The 13,688-nt window shown below is 38.9% G+C and overlaps 1 protein-coding gene across 1 annotated transcript in view; it reads left to right on the top strand.

Moving 5' to 3' along the window:
* DDRGK1 (DDRGK domain containing 1) overlaps positions 1-13,688 on the top strand; it is a 137,123-nt gene that overhangs the window by 96,631 nt on the left and 26,804 nt on the right. The window lies entirely within an intron of this gene.

The raw sequence follows: 13,688 nt of genomic DNA, 5'->3' as shown, positions 1-13,688 counted from the left end.
TATATCGGGGGACATTTACTAAAACTGGAGCACTCAAAATCCGACGCAGCTGTGCATGGGAGCCAATCAACTTCAAACTTCAGTTTGTTCAAGTGAGCTTTGATAATAAAACCTGGAAGCTGATTGGTCTCTATGCCGAGCTGCGCCAAATTGTACCCTCCAGTTTTAGCAAATTCGCCCCATTATGTCTTTGTTTAAAGGACTTTTACGAGGGGTCTGCAAAAAGTTTCCAAACTCTTAAATATAAAAAAAAGTGTGGAAATGTTTTGAACACCGACCCCCCCCTGTATAATTCATTTTGAATCTACCCATGTCCTTCAACCTTTCAATATTTTAAAAGTTCACTTTTCTGCAGGACGAAGCATTTCATGTTATCACTCACTCCTTCTTCAGTATTTTTCCATTTTGTCAGGCAAATCTGATATTTGTAAACATTCATGACGTTTATGTTCAATATTTTTACTGAGGTTTTAACAAACATAACAAAAGATGTTAAATGGTTCAACAACAGGATAGCATGAGAGAGATATCATGGTACAAATTAAAGTGTATTGAACCCCTCCAAGTAATGGGGGGGGTTGTAGAAGTCTAGAGAGCAGTAACATCAGAGGTATTCTCACAAATATAATGAACTAGTGAACGAGGCAGTTGAGAAAGTATTGAACGGGGGAAAAATAGGGGGGGGGGGAAGGGGTATAAGGGGGGGGGGGGGTATAGATTCATGACATTTAGTAGCTGAATTTCCTCAGTGACCACAATGACAGATCTTGTTCAACAGCAACAAATCTTTTTTTTGTTTTTGGCTAGTAAATGACTTTTTGCATCCTAGGGGCTCTTTCACAAAGGTGGCCATAGGGAAATAAAAACAAGCGTTTTTTCCGCTCTTCAACCACCCAGCTAAATTCTACTGTTGCAACTGGATGGGGCTGTACACATGCCACGACAATTTGAACTTAGCTTGCAGACTTCGACAGGCGGCAAACACGCCGTGGGAGCACTCCCCAAACTGCAAGTCAAAGGCTTTGGTTGCAGTGCAAAATCCCCCTTGAGAGTAATGAAAAGTAAAAAGTAAAAAAAAACAAGTAAATGCAGACATTTAGTAGGTGACATGATTGCGTCCTGAAAGCCTGCCAGCCGGTGCTGTACCACACTCTGAAAAGCAACCTACTGCAGATTGCTTTTTAGAGGGTGGTAGACCTCCTGTCTGAAAGAGACCTAAAAGGTAAACTAGGCAGATAACATTCATTACTAAGAGATGGGAGTTAAAAGTTAACTGTCCCTTTAATTGCACTTCCCTGCTTCTGCATATGTAGTTATTTCCCCTTATCTGACACTTCCTAGCCTACTCAGGACCCTTTCAGTATGTTGGCGTTCTGGTGCCCCCGTTCCTGCTTTCAAAGTGTATAGCCGCCATTTTTAGGGAGCATGTGCGCAGGGTAGGGCTTTCATTCCGTATGGTCGTCTTTTCCGCTCATTGCAGCGGAGTGCTGGGAGTGCTAGAGGACCAAAATGCTGTACCAGTCCTGGACAGGCAGGGAGCTTTATTCTACTGATTGTATTTCCAAAGTCAATAATCAGAATCTTTGCTTTATTTGGGATATAACTGAGCCAATCTGAGACACAGCACTGGACGAATTCAAGCTGTATATAACAATACAGATCGGACCCTGTCATGTCACTTTGTCCTGGTATATAGTTAATCTGGTTGAAAAAAGACACCAGTCCATTCAGTTCAACTAACAAAAAAACACCAAACAAAAAAACAAAACAAAACACACACACAAATAGAAAACCTTCATATACACAAAGCATGATCCAATTTGCTCCTGCAGGGGAAATAAATTCCTTCCTGATCCCCCGAGAGGCAATCGGATATTCCCTGGATCTACTTTACCTATAAATGTTAGTATCCAGTTATATTCTGTGTATCCAAGAAAGAATCCAGGACTTTTAAAAACAGTCTACTGAGCTGGCCAGAACAAACTCTTGAGGGAGTCTTTACCACATTCTCACCGCTCTTACTGTGAAGAAACCTTTCCATGTTTGGAGATTAAATTTCTTTTCCTCCAGACATAAAGAGTGCCCCCTTGTCCTCTGTGATGACCTCAGGGTGAATAACTCTACACCGAGTTCACTATATGAACCACTGATGTATTATACATGGAGATCATATCCCCCCCCCCTTATGTATTATACATGGAGATCATATCCTCCCTTATGTATTATACATGGAGATCATATCCCCCCTTATGTATTATACATGGAGATCATATCCCCCCTTATGTATTATACATGGAGATCATATCTCCCCTTATGTATTATACATGGAGATCATATCCCCCCTTATGTATTATACATGGAGATCATATCCCCCCTTATGTATTATACATGAAGATCATATCCCCCCTTATGTATTATACATGGAGATCATATCCCCCCTTATGTATTATACATGAAGATCATATCCCCCCTTATGTATTATACATGGAGATCATATCCCCCCTTATGTATTATACATGGAGATCATATCCCCCCCCTTATGTATTATACATGGAGATCATATCCCCCCTTATGTATTATACATGGAGATCATATCCCCCTTATGTATTATACATGGAGATCATATCCCCCCTCATGTATTATACATGGAGATCATATCCCCCCTTATGTATTATACATGAAGATCATATCCCCCCCTTATGTATTATACATGTAGATCATATCCCCCCTCATGTATTATACATGGAGATCATATCCCCCCTTATGTATTATACATGGAGATCATATCCCCCTTATGTATTATACATGGAGATCATATCCCCCTTATGTATTATACATGGAGATCATATCCCCCCCTTATGTATTATACATGGAGATCATATCCCCCTTATGTATTATACATGGAGATCATATCCCCCCTTATGTATTATACATGGAGATCATATCCCCCTTATGTATTATACATGGTGATCATATCCCCCCTTATGTATTATACATGGAGATCATATCCCCCCCTTATGTATTATACATGGAGATCATATCCCCCCCTTATGTATTATACATGGAGATCATATCCCCCCTTATGTATTATACATGGAGATCATATCCCCCCCTTATGTATTATACATGGAGATCATATCCCCCCCTTATGTATTATACATGGAGATCATATCCCCCCTTGTGTATTATACATGGAGATCATATCCCCCCTTATGTATTATACATGGAGATCATATCCCCCTTATGTATTATACATGGAGATCATATCCCCCCTCATGTATTATACATGGTGATCATATCCCCCCTTATGTATTATACATGGAGATCATATCCCCCCCTTATGTATTATACATGGAGATCATATCCCCCCTCATGTATTATACATGGTGATCATATCCCCCCTCATGTATTATACATGGAGATCATATCCCCCCTCATGTATTGTACATGGAGATCATATCCCCCCCTTATGTATTATACATGGAGATCATATCCCCCCTCATGTATTATACATGGAGATCATATCCCCCCCTTATGTATTATACATGGAGATCATATCCCCCCTCATGTATTATACATGGAGATCATATCCCCCCTCATGTATTATACATGGTGATCATATCCCCCCTCATGTATTATACATGGAGATCATATCCCCCCTCATGTATTATACATGGTGATCATATCCCCCCTTATGTATTATACATGGAGATCATATCCCCCCTTATGTATTACACATAGAGATCATATCCCCCCTTATGTATTATACATGGTGATCATATCCCCCTTATGTATTATACATGGAGATCATATCCCCCCTCATGTATTATACATGGAGATCATATCCCCCCTTATGTATTATACATGGAGATCATATCCCCCCCTTATGTATTATACATGGAGATCATATCCCCCTTATGTATTATACATGGAGATCATATCCCCCCTTATGTATTATACATGGTGATCATATCCCCCCTTATGTATTATACATGGAGATCACATCCCCCTTATGTATTATACATGGAGATCATATCCCCCCTTATGTATTATACATGGTGATCATATCCCCCCTTATGTATTATACATGGAGATCATATCCCCCCTTATGTATTATACATGGAGATCATATCCCCCCTTATGTATTATACATGGAGATCATATCCCCCCTTATGTATTATACATGGAGATCATATCCCCCCTTATGTATTATACATGGAGATCATATCCCCCCTTATGTATTATACATGGAGATCATATCCCCCTTATGTATTATACATGGAGATCATATCACCCCTTATGTATTATACATGGAGATCATATCCCCCCTTATGTATTATACATGGTGATCATATCCCCCTTATGTATTCTACATGGAGATCATATCCCCCTTATGTATTATACATGGTGATCATATCCCCCCTTATGTATTATACATGGAGATCATATCCCCCCTTATGTATTATACATGGAGATCATATCCCCCCTTATGTATTATACATGGAGATCATATCACCCCTTATGTATTATACATGGTGATCATATCCCCCCTTATGTATTATACATGGAGATCACATCCCCCTTATGTATTATACATGGAGATCATATCCCCCCTTATGTATTATACATGGAGATCATATCCCCCCTTATGTATTATACATGGAGATCATATCCCCCCTTATGTATTATACACGGAGATCATATCCCCCCTTATGTATTATACATGGAGATCATATCCCCCCTTATGTATTATACATGGAGATCATATCCCCCCTTATGTATTATACACGGAGATCATATCCCCCCTTATGTATTATACATGGAGATCATATCCCCCTTATGTATTATACATGGAGATCATATCACCCCTTATGTATTATACATGGAGATCATATCCCCCTTATGTATTCTACATGGAGATCATATCCCCCTTATGTATTATACATGGTGATCATATCCCCCTTATGTATTATACATGGAGATCATATCCCCCCCTTATGTATTATACATGGAGATCATATCCCCCCTTATGTATTATACATGGAGATCATATCCCCCCTTAATCTCCTCTTCTCAAGAGAGAATACATTCAGTTCCTCTAATCTTTCCTCATAGCTGATCTCCTCCATGCCTCTTATCAGTTTGGTTGCCCCTCTCTCTACGTTCTCTAGTTCCCTGATATCCTTTTTGTATGTATTCCAGATGAGGGATTACTAATTATTTGCACCGGGGTTAATATCACATTGCGTCATTTGCTTGCTAGCAGATACACTACAAAATGGTAGTCAAGGCAATTTTATGATGACAACAAAGTGCTCTGTGCTGGAATTTTCCACTAAAGACCCAATGTTTATGATTGGCCAAATAATTTTTTTGTTTTTTCACTAAATCTCCCATTTTTTTCTAATTACATGGAAGTCTGAAGAGTTGTTTTGATGAGGAAATGTAGAAGGAAAAAAAAATGTTCAAAGTAGGTTTACAAAATAATAAAAATAACAATAAACTGTTAAGATGCAGCACAGCGATGGCAAAAAACAATTGTGATCAGGATCCCTCCATAGAAAATAGAGGAGCATATCTGAAATTAAATTAACTTTTTATTAAAGTGAATTTAATTTAAATGGTAGAGAGGTTGATACTCATTTATTCAAAAACAATGAACATGATATGTTGAGGTAAATTTATATATATGGGCAGCACAGTGGCTAAATGGTTAGCACTTCCGCCTGGCAGTACTAGGGTCAATGGTTCGAATCCCAACCACGGCACCACCTGCCTGGAGCTTGCATGTTCTCCCTGTGCCTGTGTGGGTTTCCTCACACACTCCAAAGACATGCTGGTAGGTGACTTGGATGCTGTCTAAATTGTCCCTAGTATGTGTATGTATGAATGTGAGTTAGGGACCTTAGATAGTATACCCCTTGAGGGTTAGGGACTGATGTGAATGTTCAATATATATGTGTAAAGTGCTGTGTAAATTGACAGCGCTACATAAGTACCTGAAATAAATAAATAAAATAAATAAATATATATTTTTTCTATGGAAATGAAATTGAATAAATAATATTTGATTTAACATTTTATACATGGACCCCAGTGTGGTATAGAATGAATAGCTGCAAATGGCATTTCCACATCTGTTTTAAAGCTATGCTTTCCATATAGCTGATACTGCAAACATTGATGTAATTTTACTATAGAATAAACAATGGTTGTACTTTATCATAATGTCATGACCATACATACATTTTAAGAATTACACTTTGAGTAGCAGTCTCCCATAATTTTTTTGCAACCGTTGACGTCTGTAAAGTCAAAGAATTTGATGACGCTTTTTTAATTGGGCCAAAAAATAGTACACAGGTTAGTTACTCACAACAGCCAATCAAAACTCACAGAGCCGACTATAACATCTGGTTCCTATTGGTTTACCCCATCCTTGCTTTGTTATATTAAATGAAAGCTGTCACGAGAGAAACATGGAGGCCAATTGTTTTGCCTCAAAACAAAGTGTTTTTAACACTACTACAATCGCTCACTAATACACGGATTAGGCTTAATAAATATTAAAGCAAAACATGATTTATTGAATAAGTTCTGTTAGTATAATAACATAAGAATTGTCAGAATTGAAAATCATATTTAGATCATATTATAGCAAGAATAAAGCAGCAATACATCACCGGATATTGTAGCATCACCCACTGCCCAACGATTGGGGGAATCAGCAAAGGGGAAATCCGGGAAATCACTGCAAGGCACGTCTGCCGCGTCTTCAATGAGTCCCGAATTCCCCTAGAATCCCCCGTCTTTTATATACATAATTTGCAGTGTCCTTGTCTACTGCCATGCGCAGTAGACTGTTTGTGTGACTATTAACCTTGACTTGTTCGACTATATATCTTGTAACTATAAGTCCTTGACTGATTGCGACTGCACATCTGGTAACTATGAATCATAGATCTAGCCTTGATAGATTTTAACAATGTCCTTATCTTTTTATTATAAACTCTAGCTACTCCTCCACTGATATATCCTACTAAAATTATGGCAATTGAGTGTCAATCATCCTTCACACATACATTCTGTACACCCATGTCACACATGTATCACACCAATATTATGGTCAGTGTTCAGCAATTGAGCCACTGACTCGGAACTATGATGCAACAAGTGAAGATCAAGTTCCTGATCTGCTTACTTGATCTGGCTTGGGGACTTATTATTATTATTATTACTTCGAGTTTATATAGCGCCAAAGGGTTTGCTCAGCGCTGTACAATAGAGGGGGGGGGACAATACATGGCACAGTACAACAACAACAAACAACGTACGAGGGGTAAGAGGGCCCTACTCTTTCGAGCTTACAATCTAGGAGGGAGGGGGTAAAGGTACAGTAGGAAGTGGCTGAGGGGAATGAGGGGTGGGAGGAAAGAGGGAGAATGGCCGTTAGGTGAGGGTGAAGTAGGCTTCCCTGAAGAGATGGGTTTTGAGGGAGTGCCTGAATGTGAAGAGGGAAGGCGACAGTCTGATGGATTGGGGCAGTGAGTTCCAGAGGATGGGGGAGGACCTGGAGAAGTCCTGCAGTCGTGCATGGGAGGAGGAGACCAGGGAGCAGGATAGAAGGAGGTCCTGTGAGGAGCGAAGGGTACGGGTAGGGCGGTACTTGGGGATAAGGTCGGTGAGGTAGTCAGGGGCAGTGTTGTGAACGGCTTTGTAGGTCAGGGTTAGGAGTTTAAATTTGATGCGTTAGAAAGACTTAGAAAGTGAAAAAACATTCTTGGGTCAATGGGGTTGATGTACTAAAGGCAAATAGGCTGTTTACTTTGGAAGGAAATTGTAGTTTGTAAGAGAATTTGCCCCAGGGCTTAATGATTGACGTGAAGCTCTGCTGACATCGATCTTCCAACCATGTGCAAGAAAAATGCTGCTGTTTTATTTTCCTTGCACATGATTGGGAATTTTTTGCAAAGTGAAACTTTACTACCTTCACTAAACTCAGGAGCAGCTTCCCTTGCAAAGAGCATCTTCCCTTGCAAAGTGAACAGCCTATTTGCAGTTGGTAAACCAACTCCCTTGTGTCCCTCAATGGACAAGAAAGCTTAGTAAATGTCGTAAAGTTTCACTTTGTAAAAAATACCCAATCGCATCTAAGGAAGGAAAAAACGGGGTTCGCTTGCACACGATTGAATGATAGAAGTCAGCAGAGCTTCACTTCATTCACTGAGCTCTAGTGCAACTTCCCTTGAAAACTGAACAGCCTATTTGCCATTAGGAAATCAACCCCAATGTGCCAGCAAGGTTTTTTTAGAAAGCAGTCATCAATTTCTCTTATTAGAAGTCCATATGTGAAAGATACTCTGGGTTTTAGAGCCTTCTTGTAGAGTCTTTGTTAAAATGATGTTTTAGAGGGAATAGCATAGTGAAAAAAAAATGGTTCAGTAGAAAAAGCACTTCATAGGAAGTACTGGGCTCATACGGAGCTCCGTCAATTCAAGTCAACTGGTATCACACAACATGGAGGCCCTTATTGTGAAATTCCACCTTGAAAATTGTTTTATGTTTTGGATAAATTGGCAAATGTTAGAAACTCAGCTGGGTTTTGTTTGCTGTCTGTGTCCCCCTTACGGTGAATAAACTTCACTTCCTAATGTGGTGATTGGTGTCACCAGGACAGGACATAGGCAGCAATACAAATAGTAAAGGCTGAAAACCTTTTCCTCCCCACTTTCTTTGTTTGATATCCTTAAGAAAAGTTTATAACAGGTTTAGTAAAGTTTTTTTCCTATTGAAAAAGAGAACAAATGAGTGAAGTTTGACAGTTTCTGTGTGATGAAGAACGCTGAAGACCATTTCAGGTTTTGCTGGACAGTGTCTTTGTGGTTAGTGCATCTGCCTTGCAGCACTGGGGCCCTCAGTTCAAATCCTGGCCAGGACACTCTCTGCATGGAGCTTGCATGTCCCCTCTGGGCTTGTGTGGATTTCCTCCATGCAATTTCCTTCCAAGCTCCAAAGACACGATGGTAGATCAATTCGTTGAACTGGGTGCACCCAAGATGGCTGTCTCATATACTTTGAGTACTCAAGGAGAAAAGTGCTATAGAATTACAAATTTATTAAAATTCCTGTTTTGAAGCTGCACACGACTATATTCATGGACTATCCTCTAATTTACCCTGGATTAAGCCCTTTATGGCATTCCATACCTTGTATTGGCCATACCTTCGCCATTTTCAGAAACCTATCGGCTTTTAATTGCCATCAAGATTGCAATCTGCCTACTGATGGTTTTGGTGATCTCAAGTTGCTGAATTAAATTTTGCTCAAATCCACATGAAAATGCTGTTCATCTGGCATTGTGGTGTTAATAATCTTTTTTTCACAGCAGTTTCACTTTTTTAGTGAGTCAAAGCCAGGAAATCATACATTGGGGTTACATATTGTTTTAAACCTTTAAAAAAAAACAAAATGTTTTTTTTTGGTGGAACTGATGGAAAGTTACACAGTTGCCAAGTTGTATAATGGCTTAGTGGTGGCCATATACCAGGTGCATGTTCTTCCAGGTTTAAGCTGATTTTGATCACAAAAGAGATCAAACTAACACGTTCAACCAGCCACCAACAATGGCTTAGTGGTTAGCATGCCTGCCGTGCAGTAAATGGGTCATGGGTTCAATTCCCAACCATGGCGCCTCCTGCATGGAGTTTGCATGCTCTCCCTGTGCTTGGGTGGGTTTCCTCCGGGCACTCCGGTTTCCTCGCACACTCCAAAGACATGCTGGTAGGTTAATTGGCTCCTAGTTTCATCCCTGGCCATGCTGGATCTCCTGCATGGTAGGGGTTGGGGAAAGACCTGGCAACCTACCCTGTAAAATAATTGCTAAGAGAATTCATGGAAAAAGTCGCTTACGAGTGACGGTCCATGCAATCGCCAAGGGTCCAATACGACTGAATGGATAGAGAGATAGAACAGAAGCTTGGAGAGTTTTATTGGTCATTTTTGATTGTTTTGCAATGGTTCCTGGTTGAAATTGGCAAATGTTTGCCCAAGTATATGACCAATTTTATTCTGACCAGATAAATGGACAATTTTCTAGTCATTGCGACCACCTTCCACCTTCTTTCAGTCACATAAACAGTTGGAAGTATAAAGGTCAACCAGTCAACATCCTTGTAATTTTTATATATAAACTATTGTAGATTGCCATAACATAGAACCATAGAAACTTAAACAAGTGACGGCAGAAAAAAAGGTGCTTCATCGAGTCTGACTTTTGTTTTTAATTTTTCTCAAGTTTTTTATCTGAGTATATATCTGTTTGTCCCAAGCATGGCTGAATCCACTAAAGCAGGCCATTGACAATGTGAGAACCGAACAAAAATTTAGAATTGTTCATTTTTTGCATCAGTAGTGTGCAAGCTGCGACACACACGATATTCATGTCGCAATCAAAAGTGCCTGATCCAACATGTTGGATTTTTATTAATGACATTAAACAATTGATGGCTCAATCATATGAGCTATTTTTGTTTTTTTGCTTGACAGAACTTTCGGATTTCGACTTGTCTGTGGCCTGCCTTACTATTCACTGACTTACTACCTCTATTCCAAGCACTAACTACTCTTTCAGTAAAATAATACTTTCTAAGATTAGTTTTGAACTTTCCTCCAGTTAGTTTGAAGTCATGTCGCCGTGTTCTTTATCTTGGCTTCATATTTAAAATACTTCCCTCCTGAACCTTATTCACCCCCTTTGATGCATGTGAAGGTTTCAGTCATGTCTCCCCTTTCCCTTCTTTCCTACAGACTGTACATGTTAATTTCCTAAAGTCTCTCTCTCCTGATATTTTTTATCTCCAGACCTTTTACCATTTTTGTCTGGACTCATTCTATCTTATCAATATATTTTTGTAAGTGAGATCTCCACCAACTGGCATGGGTGTGGGTGCCAGACGGGCTGGTCTAAGTATTTCAAGAACTGCTGATCTACTGGGATTTTCATGCACAACCATCTCTAGGGTTTACAGAGAATGGGCTGAAAAAGAGAAAATATCCAGTGAGCAACAGTTGTGTGGACGAAAATGCCTTGTTGAGGTCAGAGGAGAATGTGCAGACTGATTGCTGCGACAATCAGATGGTAGGGTCAGAATTTGGTATTAACAATATGAAAGCATGGATCCACCCTGCCTTGTATCAACGGTTCAGGCTGGTGGTGGTGTAATGGTGTGGGGGAAATTTTCTTGGCACTAGCAAGGTGTACCTAATAAAATGGCTGGTGAGTGTATGTATGTCTATGTGTGTGTATATGTGTGTGTGTATATATATATATATATATATATATTTTTTTTTTTTTTATATATACAGTGGGGATCGAAAGTTTGGGCACCCCAGCTAAAAATTTGTATTAATGTGCATAAAGAAGCCAGGGAAAGATGGAAAAATCTCCAAAAGGCATCAAATTACAGATTAGACATTCTTATAATATGTCAACAAAAGTTAGATTTTATTTCCATCATTTACACTTTCAAAATAACAGAAAACAAAAAAATGGCGTCTGCAAAAGTTTGGGCACCCTGCAGAATTTATAGCATGCATTGCCCCCTTTGCCAAGCTGAGACCTGCCAGTGTCATGGATTGTTCTCAATCATCGTCTGGGAAGACCAGCTGATGTCAATCTCAAAGGTTTTAAATGCCCAGACTCATCTGACCTTGCCCCAACAATCAGCACCATGGGTTCTTCTAAGCGGTTGTCTAGACAACAAAACTGAAAATAGTTGACGCTCACAAAGCTGGAGAAGGCTATAAGAAGATAGGAAAGCGTTTTCAGATGTCAATATCCTCTGTTTGGAATGTAATTAAGAAATGGCAGTCATCAGGAACAGTGGAAGTTAAAGCAAGATCTGGAAGACCAAGAAAAATATCAGACAGAACAGCTCGCAGGATTGTGAGAAAAACAATTCAAAACCCACGTTTGACTGCACGATCCCTCCAGAAAGATCTGGCAGACACTGGAGTTGTGGTACACTATTCCACTATAAAGAGATACCTGTACAAATATGGTCTTCATGGAAGAGTCATCAGAAGAAAACCTCTTCTACGTCCTCACCACAAAAATCATCGTTTGAACTTTGCAAATGAACATATAGACAAGCCTGATGCATTTTGGAAACAAGTTCTGTGGACCGATGAAGTTAAAATTGAACTTTTTGGCCAGAATGAGCAAAGGTACGTTTGGAGAAGAAGGGGCACAGAATTGAATGAAAAGAACCTCTGTCCAACTGTTAAGCATGGGGTTGGATCAATCATGCTTTGGGGTTGTGTTGCAGCCAGTGGCACAGGGAACATCTCACGAGTAGAAGGAAAAATGGATTCAATAAAATTTCAGCAAATTTTGTATGGTAACTTGATGCCATCTGTGAAAAAGCTGAAGTTAAAGAGAGGATGGCTTCTACAAATGGATAATGATCCTAAACACACCTCGAAATCCACGGGGGATTACATCAAAAGGCGTAAACTGAAGGTTTTGCCATGGCCTTCACAATCTCCTGACCTCAACATAATTGAAAATCTATGGATAGACCTTAAAAGAGCAGTGCGTGACAGACAGCCCAGAAATCTCAAAGAACTGGAAGACTTTTGTAAGGAAGAATGGGCAAAGATACCTCAAACAAGAATTGAAAAACTCTTGGCTGGCTACAAAAAGCGTTTACAAGCTGTGATACTTGCCAAAGGGGGCAGTACAAGATATTAACTCTGCAGGGTGCCCAAACTTTTGCAGACACCATTTTTTTGTTTTCTGTTATTTTGAAAGTGTAAATGATGGAAATAAAATCTAACTTTTGTTGACATATTATAAGAATGTCTAATCTATAATTTGATGCCTTTTGGAGATTTTTCCATCTTTCCTTGGCTTCTTTATGCACATTAATACAAATTTTTAGCTGGGGTGCCCAAACTTTCGATCCCCACTGTATATATATATATATATATATATATATATATATATTTATATATATATATATATATTTTTTATATATATATATATTACATTTAAAAAAAAAGGGGAAGACTTGATGGACCACATGTTATTTGCTGCCCTCACTCTTCTGTGTCCTCTGCATTTCTATGATTATATGAATAACTGGAGTTTTATGTTTGTGTTCATTTTAAATTGAAAGTGAAAATGTATTCCAGTTTTATACTTACTTGTATGAATATTCTAGTCCTGTATATGGAAATGCATAGCAAATGTCATTGCATGACCTTTTGATGATGATCTGAGAGCTTTAGTGTGAAGTGATGGTATAAAAATATTTGGAAAATGTCTCTTTTGGCTACAAAGCTCACCAAACCGGTGCTAGCTTTATTTAAGCAAACACCAAGAACTCCATTGTCAGCTCCCAACAAGATAGGCATAAAACTACTTAGGAGCCTAGTTTATGTTCACTGCGTCAAAGTAAGACTTAGTGATGAGTAAAGTAATAATCAATGCAGGCAAATTGTAAATGTTTATGTGCTTAAATATAGATTTACTCAATTTACTGAGAATTACAAAGTGCAAAATTATATAAAAAAAAAAAATTGGCACCCAATGACCAAATAAAAGAATTTTTTATATTTCACTTATCAATTCTTATGTCTAAGACTAAATCCTGTACATTTTTTTCACTCTTGTTTACAATGATATT

Source organism: Staurois parvus, unplaced genomic scaffold (assembly GCF_062004578.1).
Source record: "Staurois parvus isolate SC_StPar_1 unplaced genomic scaffold, SC_StPar_1.0 ptg000552l, whole genome shotgun sequence".
In the NCBI taxonomy this organism is placed as follows: Eukaryota; Metazoa; Chordata; class Amphibia; order Anura; family Ranidae; genus Staurois; species Staurois parvus.
Note: the sequence above shows the minus strand (reverse complement) of the source record. Positions and strands in the feature narration are given on the sequence as shown.